The sequence below is a fragment of the Musca autumnalis genome, unplaced genomic scaffold (genome assembly GCF_047663935.1).
Source record: "Musca autumnalis isolate F117 unplaced genomic scaffold, ASM4766393v1 scaffold_5, whole genome shotgun sequence".
NCBI classification, from domain to species: domain Eukaryota; kingdom Metazoa; phylum Arthropoda; class Insecta; order Diptera; family Muscidae; genus Musca; species Musca autumnalis.
In genome coordinates, this window is record NW_027412088.1 from 203,443,778 (window position 1) to 203,457,390 (window position 13,613).

At 35.1% G+C, this 13,613-nt stretch overlaps 1 pseudogene; it reads left to right on the forward strand.

The window, feature by feature from the left end:
- The first annotated feature begins 2,563 nt into the window (after window positions 1-2,563).
- Window positions 2,564-3,121, forward strand: LOC141386921 (small ribosomal subunit protein eS8-like; annotated as a pseudogene).
- The last annotated feature ends 10,492 nt before the right edge of the window (window positions 3,122-13,613 follow it).

Below are 13,613 nucleotides of genomic sequence, written 5' to 3' on the forward strand. Positions count from 1 at the left end.
GCAAAATCAGATGCAGTTGGATTAATTGGAGAACGGAGAAAGTATACTCAAATGTGATTGAATTTAATGGAATAAATGCATTTTATTTATTCTGGGATATTTCGCAATGGCTTGCATTTTTATTGCACTTTTAGACTGACTAAAAATGCAATCCGAAGAGTGCCTCTAAATTCAATCCAAAACACTACATCAAAAGCTGTGATTTGGATCGAAAATGGAGTGCATCCTAGCTGTGTGCTGTGGAAGCAAAATGGAGTGCATCCTGGCTGCGCGCTCCCTTGTAAAATTCATAAATTAATTCATAGAAAAAGATGCACTCCAACGGCACTTGTACTGCACACTTGTAGTGATTCAACTGCATCCGCGGATGCAAACTTTTTGGTGGGTTATTATATCTACCGCAGCCAAGACACAAATTGTATTTCAGCATAGATCCTCACCATAGTTAAGAATGTTCATGAACTCACGTCGAGAGGGCGTCAGACAACAACGGAGTGGGAAAATTTCAAAGATGCTAAAAAGGGAAAACGGACTTACATTAGTCTTAATTAGGACAAGAGAAGCCTCTCCATCCTCAACGTGTGACTGGTTGATGCGATTTTTTGTCCGGCGGGCTCATTGGACCTTACTTTTTTCAAAAATGAGGTTGAATCAACCCGTACGGTGAATCGGTTGCGTTGTCGAGAAATGATTAATGTTTTTTATGATCGGAGTTGGATGATATTGGTCTGAACAACGTATATTTACAACAAGGGGCTGCTACATGCCACACAAGGAACAAAACTATTGCTCTTTTGCAGGAAAAATTTCCGGACCATGTTATTTCTCGAATAGGTTATCACAATTAGCCACCGAGATCTTGTGATTTAACTGCTTGCGACTTCTTGCTTTGGGGGCCACGTGAAAAATGAGGTCTAAGCCTACAGCCTAGTGTCGATTCAAGACCTCAAGGATGGAATTAGTGAGGCTACCCACGACATAAGGCACAACCTTTGCCATTTGGATATAAAACATTTCATGAAAAATATATTATCTTGTAAGTGTCCTCGTGGTGGCCATTTGACTGATTTTGTTTTTTCATTATCCTCCTCTTTATTATGAAATAAATACCAAAATAACACCAAACCCCAAGTGTATTGTGTGATCGACTGATATCTATGGATCGATGAAATCATCGCCTATAGACAACATATTTCAGATCTTCAACCTACGCCAAATCATGTAATACTAATTCATCGACCAAAAGTCTACCTTCTACCTAATAAGCTACCATCACCAGCCGAATTAGTTGTTGTACGAATCTTTGGCAGTCCTTTAGCTGATAAATGTCAACATTTAGCGAAGAAATGAACCTCTCTATTTAAAGATGTTCTTTACTTTACTTTACTAGAGGGCGCCAGTTTTAACAGTTTGTCCACATTACCATTTACCCATTTTTACCAGTCGGATAGCAAGCGTCAGTCTTTTCAAATTATTTCTTCGGAGAAGATATCAGGATGCCTAATACCGTTGCCAACATGCTAAAATGGACTCTGCTTCAGCTGAATAGCGCTATTTGGATAGAGGAACACGTGGTATATGCAACCACAGGCAACAATGTGCTTTACAAAAAAGGGGACTTGATGGTAGATAGTGATAGTGGCCCCCAAACTAATATTAGTTACATTTTATTATCAATAAGTAGATTGTAGCGGACCCTGCAAATCGGTTCTCACAAGCCTTATTATCCTACTGGCACAAGTGATACAGTCATTATATTAGACACAAGCCTTGGCTTGTATCAGTAATTCCACCATATCCGAGACACAACCTACATTCCTGAAAAATGTTCCTCGCTACATTTAAGGATGTTCCTGGGTATGCAATTAGAGGACGCCAGTTTTGCCGACTTGATGTTCCACCTACAAAGCTTGTGCGAGTAGTAGTTGAAATTATTTCGTGTAAATATCAACCAGTTTACTTAGAGGTAGTTTACACTATCTATCAATGTCATATGACACGAAATAAAAATATTCCATATCTACCCACGGAGGCAATGTGGAGACGTAATTTTATTATATTTTTGTTGGGGTGGACGCACAGAATAAATGGCGTAAGGAAAATCTCCAATATTCCACATATTAGTGAATATTTAACGATGGAAAATTTCATGTCATATGACATTTACATATAGTGTAAACTACCCCTTACCAATAATTGGAACTTCATCTAAATTTAGCCCGCAAATAAGGAGACAGTATGTAATTTTCCAAGATATAAGTTCTCTACGTTTGAAAAACTGAATAGTATAGGTTAGAGAAGGACTAAACAGTCATTATTTTAGACACAAGACTTAGCTTTATCATTATTTCTACCATACCCGAGACACAACCTATGTTTCGGTAAAGATCCTCACCACTTTAAGGCTGTTTCTGAGTTGACAACTAGATGGCGCCAGTTTTGTCTATTCGATACTTTACCTTATTTCGTCCAGGTGAATATCAACCTGTCTATTACCGTTCACGACATGTTGAAAATAAGGCTGCTTCAGCTAAATAGCACTAGAAAAACGGATGGTCAATAAATGGAATACAAATCCCTCCGCAGGAATCGCAAGTTCGAGCTCGGCCGTCCTGCTGCCAACACCAAGTTGGGCAGATGCCGCGTCCATCCCGTACGCACCCGCGGTGCTAACACCAAACTCCGTGCCCTCCGTCTTGAAAACGGTAACTTTGCCTGGGTCAGAGTATTGCCCGCACGACCCGTATCGATGATGTTGTCTACAATGCCTCCAACAACGAATTGGTGCGTACCAAGACTTTGGTAAAGAACACCATTGTTGTCATTGATACTACTGCCAATGGTATGAATCCTATTACGTGTTGCCTTTGGGCCGTAAACGTAACCCCAAACAACAACAAAAGGAAGATGACAACGATGTCCTCACCAAGAAGCGCATGAAGAAATACTTGGAACGTCAACAGTACGCCAAGGTTGAACAAGCTTTGGAAAATCAATTCGTTTCTGGTCGTCTCTTAGCCTGCGTCTCATCTCGTCCCAGCCAATGCGGTCGTGCCGATGGTTACATTTGGAAGGCAAAGAATTGGAATTCTATCTTAAGAAAAGCAAGTCCAAGAAATAAACAATTTATTTGTTTTATTATCAAAACAATTACTTTTTAAAAAATAAAATTTTTTAGTTGTACTCTTCCCTTTTATGTTTAAACAGCCATTGTATTAGAAGAGAGAAGGCTAATCTTAATGAAAGGAGTGCTGCTGGTGTTATAAAAGAGCATTTGGCAAAGGAATAAAAATCTAAATACATTCTGCAAATGGCAAAGATATTAGCCATATACCCTCGAAAAACAAAATAATATCGGGTAAATTGTGTGAAGGACTGAAACCTATGGGACAACGACATAATTGGATCTATGAATACGGCCTTAGATAACCTTAATCACAACTCCAACCTTTGCCAAATTAGGGGGATTCGTTTGGTATGACAATGCAAAATAACTAAAAAGAAAAATGGGGAATAACTTTAACTTAAAGAAGACCAGAAATTAACATTAAGAAAAGAACTTCTTCAAACATTTCAATGCCTAACTAGGTGTACATATAACTTTGTTTTAGCCGATAGCCTTAGATGCTAGTGCTATTTTTTATATAATTTTATTGTAATTTTTTTATTATAATAAATATTTGAAATAAATAAAATAAAAACTTTGTACATGCTTTTTGGTTGAGGTAAATGAGCTGTTCGAAATAAAAAAATCGTATTCGTCAACTGAGAATATTCTTGGTCAACCAAAATAGGCCAAGAAAGGTATTGTACGATAATGCAGGATAACTTATTCTTATTATCTTCTTTTACTATAGGTTTAAGAATATAAAATGTTTGAACCATTGGACATACGGCAGAAAAAAGCAAAAGGAGACCAAATATTGTCATCAGATTATCTTGAAAATTCATACTAATGACTCTGAGCCTTTAATCTGAACCTTTGTGACTAATTAGATTTCCATTTCTTTTCTTCTTTTTTTATATTTCCATATCATGTATCTGTCTTTCTCTCTCTCTCTCCCTCTCTCTATCTCTCTCTCTCCCTCCTCTGAGAACAATTAGATTTCTCATAGCCTCCTACTTGTTACGTGTGAGTACCTCCAATAATTATTTATTGTAATGATTTCTTTTTCTGCATAAAAAACCTACAAGAAACCCAAATTGCCTATAAATTATCCATTTACCCCGAACAGCCAACAACATATTTCTCCTACTTCTTTTTTCTCTCCCCACACACAAAAACAATACTGTCAATAAACCCATTACCCAATAAATGAAGATCCATTGCCCATTACTTATGTGTATTGGCGATTATTGTAAATGTAAAATGACTTTCCAGTCAATGTATTATTAAGGAGTCGGTAATTTACCTCTCAGGGGACGGAGGAGGTTCTCCCACCACCCCTCAAAAAAACGAAACATATTAACGTTTATTACAAACGGCTAAATATGTTCATAATGTCTTAAAAAAGATGTATGACCCTATCGGCAGCACAGAACCTTTATTGATAAAATATTAAACAGAAGGAAAATGCAAACGAACGAAGAAGCGAAAATAAATTAAGGATATAAGGAAAAAAGAAATAACAGTTAGTTGAAAATAATAAACTAGGCAGTTTAAGGGGAAAAAATTATATAGCACTTTGTGGCGTATGAGTCTGGTCATTACTTAAACGCTCCGATTCCCCAAATATTTAGCATTTTAAACATTTACCCCCAGTTTATGTATTTCGAAACGAAAATGTGTGCGCATGAAACACACCCAAACTTTAGTTTTTGAAATATTATTGCCTTTGCTTTTAGTTCAAAACAAAAAACAAATTTGAAAAACACACTCAAATTTGGTAGTTTTTCTTGCGCATTCATTTTCTTATCGACATACATGAACAGGCTGTAATACAAAATTATTGTTAAGTAATTTGACTTTTAACATTATATGAACCTTTACGATAATTCCCTACCTTCCCTTTACAAACATTAAACTTAATTTAAATGGATATTTACAGAGCCATCAAAAATTAAAGCCAATACAAAAGTCATTTTTAAACCATTTCGTTCAGCTTTGTTGAACATGACTAAAAGATTTTAGGCTTTTTGTCTTTCTCCCTTGCCATGTAGGTTGGCTAAATAATGTACACACACACTCACATATGCATATGGGGGGAGGAAGTTATATGCAAATTGTTGAGAGGTGTGGGTAAATGAAAGTACAGGCCACGGAATGTGAATAGAGAAAGCGGAAAATTAATGAAAGATTGATGGGAAAATTCAGCACTTTCTTTTATAAAAAATAGTATAAGCTTTCAGGCCACCCCTTTCCGTAGCATGGGTTCATTCAGTTCAAAGCATTACATGCTGTGCTTGAAAGGAAACCTCAGTCAACCATGTCTCGTAGAAAAAAACGAGCTCCAAGTAGCCTTTAAAAAGTTCCGAAAATCATAAATAATTAGATTATGGCGGAACATTTAAAACTGTAGAATCGCCTTATACTCCACTTGGCACAGGGTGATTCAGTCATTATCATAGACACAACCGTTATGGCAACAGCACAACATGTATTTCGGCAAAAAAAAAACCTTAGCATATTTGAAGATGCTACTGAGCTGGCAACTAGTATTGTCAGTTCTATCTACGAAACTTTAATCGGTTACCAAGCGCAAATTTGTTCAAGCTATTTTGTCAGATAGGACAAAAGCCATACCTAAGAAGAAGAAGGATTGCCAGTGCCAATGTAGTATTAGTATTATCGGGCGTATTATGAGAAAAAAAAAATACTTTAAACAAGGGCCTATTTGCTTTGATGGTGACCATCAGACGACACCTGGGCCCAAAATATTTTTTATTTCAGTTTTGTCACTAGATTGCATTTGTAAAAATTCCTCAGCCAGAAGTCCTTAAGATCAGAAAATGACCATCAAACGACTTTTCGACACTTGACCCCAAGATATTCTTTATTCGAGTTTTGTCATTAAATTGCATTTCTAAAAATTCCTCTGTCAGAAGTCCTTAAGATCTGTGGAATAATGTAATAAGGCTTATCTAATTGATAACTGGTAATACAAGGTTCGAGGCTATAATTACTATTTTGCAAAGCTGGCGCCCTCTAGTTGTGATATAAAAAATACTCGTACAGGTTGAGTCTTGAATATGGTGAATGTAATTGATGTTTGTGTCTAGGATAACGTCTGCATCACGCTGTTTAATTAGAATAATAACGATTGTGTAGCAACGCATTTGCATGTTCCGCCACCATCTACCTACTGACGATTATGCCGAAGAAAAATCTATTGAATATTCTAGAAAAAATCAAATGTTTGGCTTTAAAGGCCTTCTGTTGATAGAATACCTTCCATACGTTTTCCATAGATAGAAAACCATGCAAAACTTGTCCATAGAATGAAGCCTAGCTAAAGGTCTTATAACGTAAAAGGCCTCCTCTTTGTCTTCTATTTATAGAAGAACTAAAGGTATTCTACGGAGAGAAGACTTTCTAAAAGACTTCTATAGATAAAATACCTCTTAAAGCACTACATATAGAACACCCAACAAGGGTCTTATAAAGATAAATGATCTTCTAAAGGTCCACTATAGATAGAAGATCTCATAAAGGTCTTCTATAGATAGAATACTTCCAAATGCCTTTTATAGATAGAAGTGCTCCTAAAGTATTCTATAGATACAGTGCCCGAAATAAACATAGGTTCACATGTAAATTTGTATTTTTTTCATAATTCAGATGACTTTTGTAGGATTTTATAATTTTGTATTTTGGAGTTGGGCATTCCCCATGATGTCAATATTTCAGTTATTTGGTTTTGCGACAAAATAAAAATTTAAAAATGTTTTTCCTTATTTTAGGTGCGAAATAATGATAGGTTCAGGGCAATTTTTGCGGATTTACACGTATAAACTTGAGGAAAACTTTTTACAAATCGTTGTTTTTTTAGATCGTCGATGTCCAACGAGTAATTTAGTTTAGGAGTTGTCTCCGAATTATTTTCAAAATGCAGATTTGTTCAACACTTTAAAGCAGTTTTCAAGAAATAAATTTTTAAGCTGGGAGAGGAGGCGAATCTGTGGTTGTCAGAGGCAAGGATCATTTCAAATTGCTTGAAAAGAGTATTAATCAAAAAACTAAATCCAGTTTTTTAAAAAGTTTCATAAATTGGGCCCAAATTTCAACGTTAAAAAAGTCTGGAGGGTTCTCCAACACCACTTTGACGGCAAGAATCGCTTATTTTTCTCATTTATTGGAGTTAAAATAATTTTGCATCTCAAAACAACAGTCAACGTGATCTTCCGGTATCGAAAATGAGATGTAAACAAACGTTAGTAAGCTCGAATCGACCTAGGAAGAATAAAAAAATTGCCAAGGAAAACAGCAATCGAGCCTGAAGAAGAACATACGTAGGTTTGGGTAAAAATGCTTATGAAAAATGGATGGGAAATTGTTTGAGTAATAGAAAAAATCCATCCTAGCCATTTTGCATGAGAGTTCACAGAATTTTTAGGCGAAATCTGGCGGTTTTCTTTTTTGGGCTCGGTTGCAGTTTTACTTGGCAATTTTTGTATTCTTCCTTGGTCGATTCGAGCTTACTAACGTTTGTTTACATCGCATTTTCGATACCTGAGGATCAAGTTGACTGTTGTTTTGAGATGCAAAATTATTTTAACTGCAATAAGTGGGAAAAATAAACGATTCTTGTCGTCAAAGTGGCGTTGGAGAACCCTCCAGACTTTTTAACGTTGAAATTTGGGCCCAATTTATGAAACTTTTTAAAAAACTGGATTTAGTTTTTTGATTGATACTCTTTTCAAGCAATCTGAAATGATCCTTGCCTCTGACAACCACAGATTCGCCTCCTCTCCCACGTTAAAAATTTGTTTCTTGAAAACTGCTTTAAAGTGTTGAACAAATCTGCATTTTGAAAATAATTCGGAGACAACTTCTAAACTAAATTACTCGTTGGACATCGACGATCTAAAAAAACAACGATTTGTAAATAGTTTTCCTCAAATTTATACGTGTAAATCCGCAAAAATTGCCCTGAACCTATCATTATTTCGCACCAAAAATAAGGGAAAAAATTTTAAAATTTTACAAATTTTTATTTTGTCGCAAAATCAAATAATTGATCTATTGATATCATGGGGAGTGTCCAACTCCATAATACAAAATTATAAAATCCTATAAAAGTCATCGGAATTATGAAAAAAATACAAATTTACATGTGAACCTATGTTTATTTCGGGCACTGTAGAAGATCTAATAAGGGTCTTCTAATGCTAAATTATCTTCTAAAGGTTCTCTACAGATAGATGGCACCCTAAAGGTCTTCTATAGATAGATGGCATCCTAAAGGTATTTTACAGATAGAAGACCTGGTAAAGGTCTTCTACAGATAGAAGACCTGAAGATGAGAAGATGACACCCTAAAGGTCTTCTATAGATAGATGGCATCCTAAAGGTATTTTACAGATAGAAGACCTCGTAAAGGTCTTTTACAGATAGAAGACCTGAAGATGACACCCTAAAGGTCTTCTATAGATAGATGGCATCCTAAAAGTATTTTACAGATAGAAGACCTCGTAAAGGTGCTCTACAGATAGAAGACCTGAAGATGAGAAGATTACACCCTAAAGGTTTTCTATAGATAGATGGCATCCTAAAGGTATTTTACATATATAAGACCCCGTAAAGGTCTTCTACAGATAGAAGACCACGTATAGGTCTTCTACAGATAGAAAACCTGAAGATGACACCCTAAAGGTCTTCTATAGATAGATGGCATCCTAAAGGTATTTTACAAATAGAAGACCTCGTAAAGGTCTTCTACAGATAGAAGACCTCCTAAAGTTCTTCTACAGATAGAAGACCACCTTAAGTTCTTCTACAGATAGAAAATCTCCCAAAGGTCTTCAAATGATAAGTGTCCCCATTAAGGTTTTCCATAGATAGAAGATCTTCAAAAGGTCTTCTACAGATAGAAGACCTCCTAAAGCTCTTCCACAGATAGAAGACCTCCTAAAGCTCTTCTACATATAGAAGACCTCCTAAAGGCCTTAAAGATCTTCTATTTGTAGAAGACCTCATAAAAATCTACTGTCAATAAAATACATTTAAAGGTCTTTTATAAAAGACCTCCTAAAGTTCTTCTACAGAGAGAATACCTCCTAAAAGTCTTCCATAGATAGAAGTCCTCCTAAAAGTATTCTATGGATAGACTTCCTTCTGGAGGTCTTCTGTACGTTTAGTCAACCACATTCCATCTCATTTCACACACCTTTGAAGATTTGATGCAGGCCATTTTTTGTTGTCGTTTCTATAAGAAACAAAAACAAAACCTTTTTCCATACGCATACATATCAAAAAGCTTTTAACTTTATTTTATTACTCGTTTGCAATAAACCAAAAACAACAGCAGAGAAAAAAATTTAAAATGTCATAAAAAGGATGATAGCATAACAAAAGGATTCTTCGTCGTCATATCATAAAACGTCACAACTGCGAAGCAAAAAAGGCACCGAGGGATTTGGGGCAGCCTACATATTAAACACGGAGATCAACATGAATCCAGTTGGATGTCAGGCACTTTTTTTGTTTGGACATGGTTAGGTGATGACTTTGCTTTAAAATACCTGTTAAACAATTTTAATCTGAGATACACGTTTTTCATGCCACACATCCTCCATCCAAAGGATGTGACACATCCTTTGTGCGTGTGTGTTGTTTGGTATTAGAAAATCATAAAATAAAGTTGTAAATTACATTTTTAATGGTCTCTATTGATGCTCGCATGGCAGTGTTACATGTGTGGGTGTCACACCATGCAACACACATACATACAAATATCTTTTGACAACTTTGTTCATTACTTTTTTCGTTTTAAACGCAAAATGAAGATTAAATGTGAAAGAAATCCAACCGCAAACAAACTGTTGCCAAAAATTTGATTCCTTTGGATAAAGACCATAGTATACTTTGAGGAGGCTTAAAAATTTTTCTTTGACAATGGAAAAATCCTCAATTGGTGGGAGTTGATTTATCAAGAAAAAAAAGATTTCCTTCATTTATATGAATGGATTTTCTGCTGAATTAGGAAGGAAGTGATCTGTTATACGGAAGTTCAATACCCTTTCCACTGTCATTGTTGCTCTTTGTTTGATTATTATTTTACATTGTAATTTATACTATTATGATGTTGTTAATTTTTATTTATATATTCCTTTCTTCATTCTCATGTTTCTTTATGAAAATTGTCAGTTAAAATTCATTATTTTTTATTTATATGTAAAATAAGGGAATGGCGGTTGTCATTAAATGTTTTTAAATTTGATTTAAAAACAAGGTTTTTGGGCGTGGAATTCTTTCAGCACAATTATTCGTAGAAAACCCAACAAAAGGGTCCAATATTTATGAAATAAGTTCAGTGGGGAGTATAAAACATGGCAATAGGTATACGCACCTATGTACCCATAATAAAAGTGTCGTAGTAAAAAATCCACGTCTTGTGGTCTGATGGTGGATGACAAAATTTATTTAAAAAATCCACGTCTTGTGGTCTGATGGTGGATGACAAAATTTATTTAAAAAATCCACGTCTTGTGGTCTGATGGTGGATGACAAAATTTATTTAAAAAATCCACGTCTTGTGGTCTGATGGTGGATGACAAAATTTATTTAAAAAATCCACGTCTTGTGGTCTGATGGTGGATGACAAAATTTATTTAAAAAATCCACGTCTTGTGGTCTGATGGTGGATGACAAAATTTATTTAAAAAAATCCACGTCTTGTGGTCTGATGGTGGATGACAAAATTTATTTAAAAAATCCACGTCTTGTGGTCTGATGGTGGATGACAAAATTTATTTAAAAAATCCACGTCTTGTGGTCTGATGGTGGATGACAAAATTTATTTAAAAAATCCACGTCTTGTGGTCTGATGGTGGATGACAAAATTTATTTAAAAAATCCACGTCTTGTGGTCTGATGGTGGATGACAAAATTTATTTAAAAAATCCACGTCTTGTGGTCTGATGGTGGATGACAAAATTTATTTAAAAAATCCACGTCTTGTGGTCTGATGGTGGATGACAAAATTTATTTAAAAAATCCACGTCTTGTGGTCTGATGGTGGATGACAAAATTTATTTAAAAAATCCACGTCTTGTGGTCTGATGGTGGATGACAAAATTTATTTAAAAAATCCACGTCTTGTGGTCTGATGGTGGATGACAAAATTTATTTAAAAAATCCACGTCTTGTGGTCTGATGGTGGATGACAAAATTTATTTAAAAAATCCACGTCTTGTGGTCTGATGGTGGATGACAAAATTTATTTAAAAAATCCACGTCTTGTGGTCTGATGGTGGATGACAAAATTTATTTAAAAAATCCACGTCTTGTGGTCTGATGGTGGATGACAAAATTTATTTAAAAAATCCACGTCTTGTGGTCTGATATGGTGGATGACAAAATTTATTTAAAAAATCCACGTCTTGTGGTCTGATGGTGGATGACAAAATTTATTTAAAAAATCCACGTCTTGTGGTCTGATGGTGGATGACAAAATTTATTTAAAAAATCCACGTCTTGTGGTCTGATGGTGGATGACAAAATTTATTTAAAAAATCCACGTCTTGTGGTCTGATGGTGGATGACAAAATTTATTTAAAAAATCCACGTCTTGTGGTCTGATGGTGGATGACAAAATTTATTTAAAAAATCCACGTCTTGTGGTCTGATGGTGGATGACAAAATTTATTTAAAAAATCCACGTCTTGTGGTCTGATGGTGGATGACAAAATTTATTTAAAAAATCCACGTCTTGTGGTCTGATGGTGGATGACAAAATTTATTTAAAAAATCCACGTCTTGTGGTCTGATGGTGGATGACAAAATTTATTTAAAAAATCCACGTCTTGTGGTCTGATGGTGGATGACAAAATTTATTTAAAAAATCCACGTCTTGTGGTCTGATGGTGGATGACAAAATTTATTTAAAAAATCCACGTCTTGTGGTCTGATGGTGGATGACAAAATTTATTTAAAAAATCCACGTCTTGTGGTCTGATGGTGGATGACAAAATTTATTTAAAAAATCCACGTCTTGTGGTCTGATGGTGGATGACAAAATTTATTTAAAAAATCCACGTCTTGTGGTCTGATGGTGGATGACAAAATTTATTTAAAAAATCCACGTCTTGTGGTCTGATGGTGGATGACAAAATTTATTTAAAAAATCCACGTCTTGTGGTCTGATGGTGGATGACAAAATTTATTTAAAAAATCCACGTCTTGTGGTCTGATGGTGGATGACAAAATTTATTTAAAAAATCCACGTCTTGTGGTCTGATGGTGGATGACAAAATTTATTTAAAAAATCCACGTCTTGTGGTCTGATGGTGGATGACAAAATTTATTTAAAAAATCCACGTCTTGTGGTCTGATGGTGGATGACAAAATTTATTTAAAAAATCCACGTCTTGTGGTCTGATGGTGGATGACAAAATTTATTTAAAAAATCCACGCTTTGTGGTCTGATGGTGGATGACAAAATTTATTTAAAAAATCCACGCTTTGTGGTCTGATGGTGGATGACAAAATTTATTTAAAAAATCCACGCTTTGTGGTCTGATGGTGGATGACAAAATTTATTTAAAAAATCCACGCTTTGTGGTCTGATGGTGGATGACAAAATTTATTTAAAAAATCCACGCTTTGTGGTCTGATGGTGGATGACAAAATTTATTTAAAAAATCCACGCTTTGTGGTCTGATGGTGGATGACAAAATTTATTTAAAAAATCCACGCTTTGTGGTCTGATGGTGGATGACAAAATTTATTTAAAAAATCCACGCTTTGTGGTCTGATGGTGGATGACAAAATTTATTTAAAAAATCCACGCTTTGTGGTCTGATGGTGGATGACAAAATTTATTTAAAAAATCCACGCTTTGTGGTCTGATGGTGGATGACAAAATTTATTTAAAAAATCCACGCTTTGTGGTCTGATGGTGGATGACAAAATTTATTTAAAAAATCCACGCTTTGTGGTCTGATGGTGGATGACAAAATTTATTTAAAAAATCCACGCTTTGTGGTCTGATGGTGGATGACAAAATTTATTTAAAAAATCCACGCTTTGTGGTCTGATGGTGGATGACAAAATTTATTTAAAAAATCCACGCTTTGTGGTCTGATGGTGGATGACAAAATTTATTTAAAAAATCCACGCTTTGTGGTCTGATGGTGGATGACAAAATTTATTTAAAAAATCCACGCTTTGTGGTCTGATGGTGGATGACAAAATTTATTTAAAAAATCCACGCTTTGTGGTCTGATGGTGGATGACAAAATTTATTTAAAAAATCCACGCTTTGTGGTCTGATGGTGGATGACAAAATTTATTTAAAAAATCCACGCTTTGTGGTCTGATGGTGGATGACAAAATTTATTTAAAAAATCCACGCTTTGTGGTCTGATGGTGGATGACAAAATTTATTTAAAAAATCCACGCTTTGTGGTCTGATGGTGGATGACAAAATTTATTTAAAAAATCCACGCTTTGT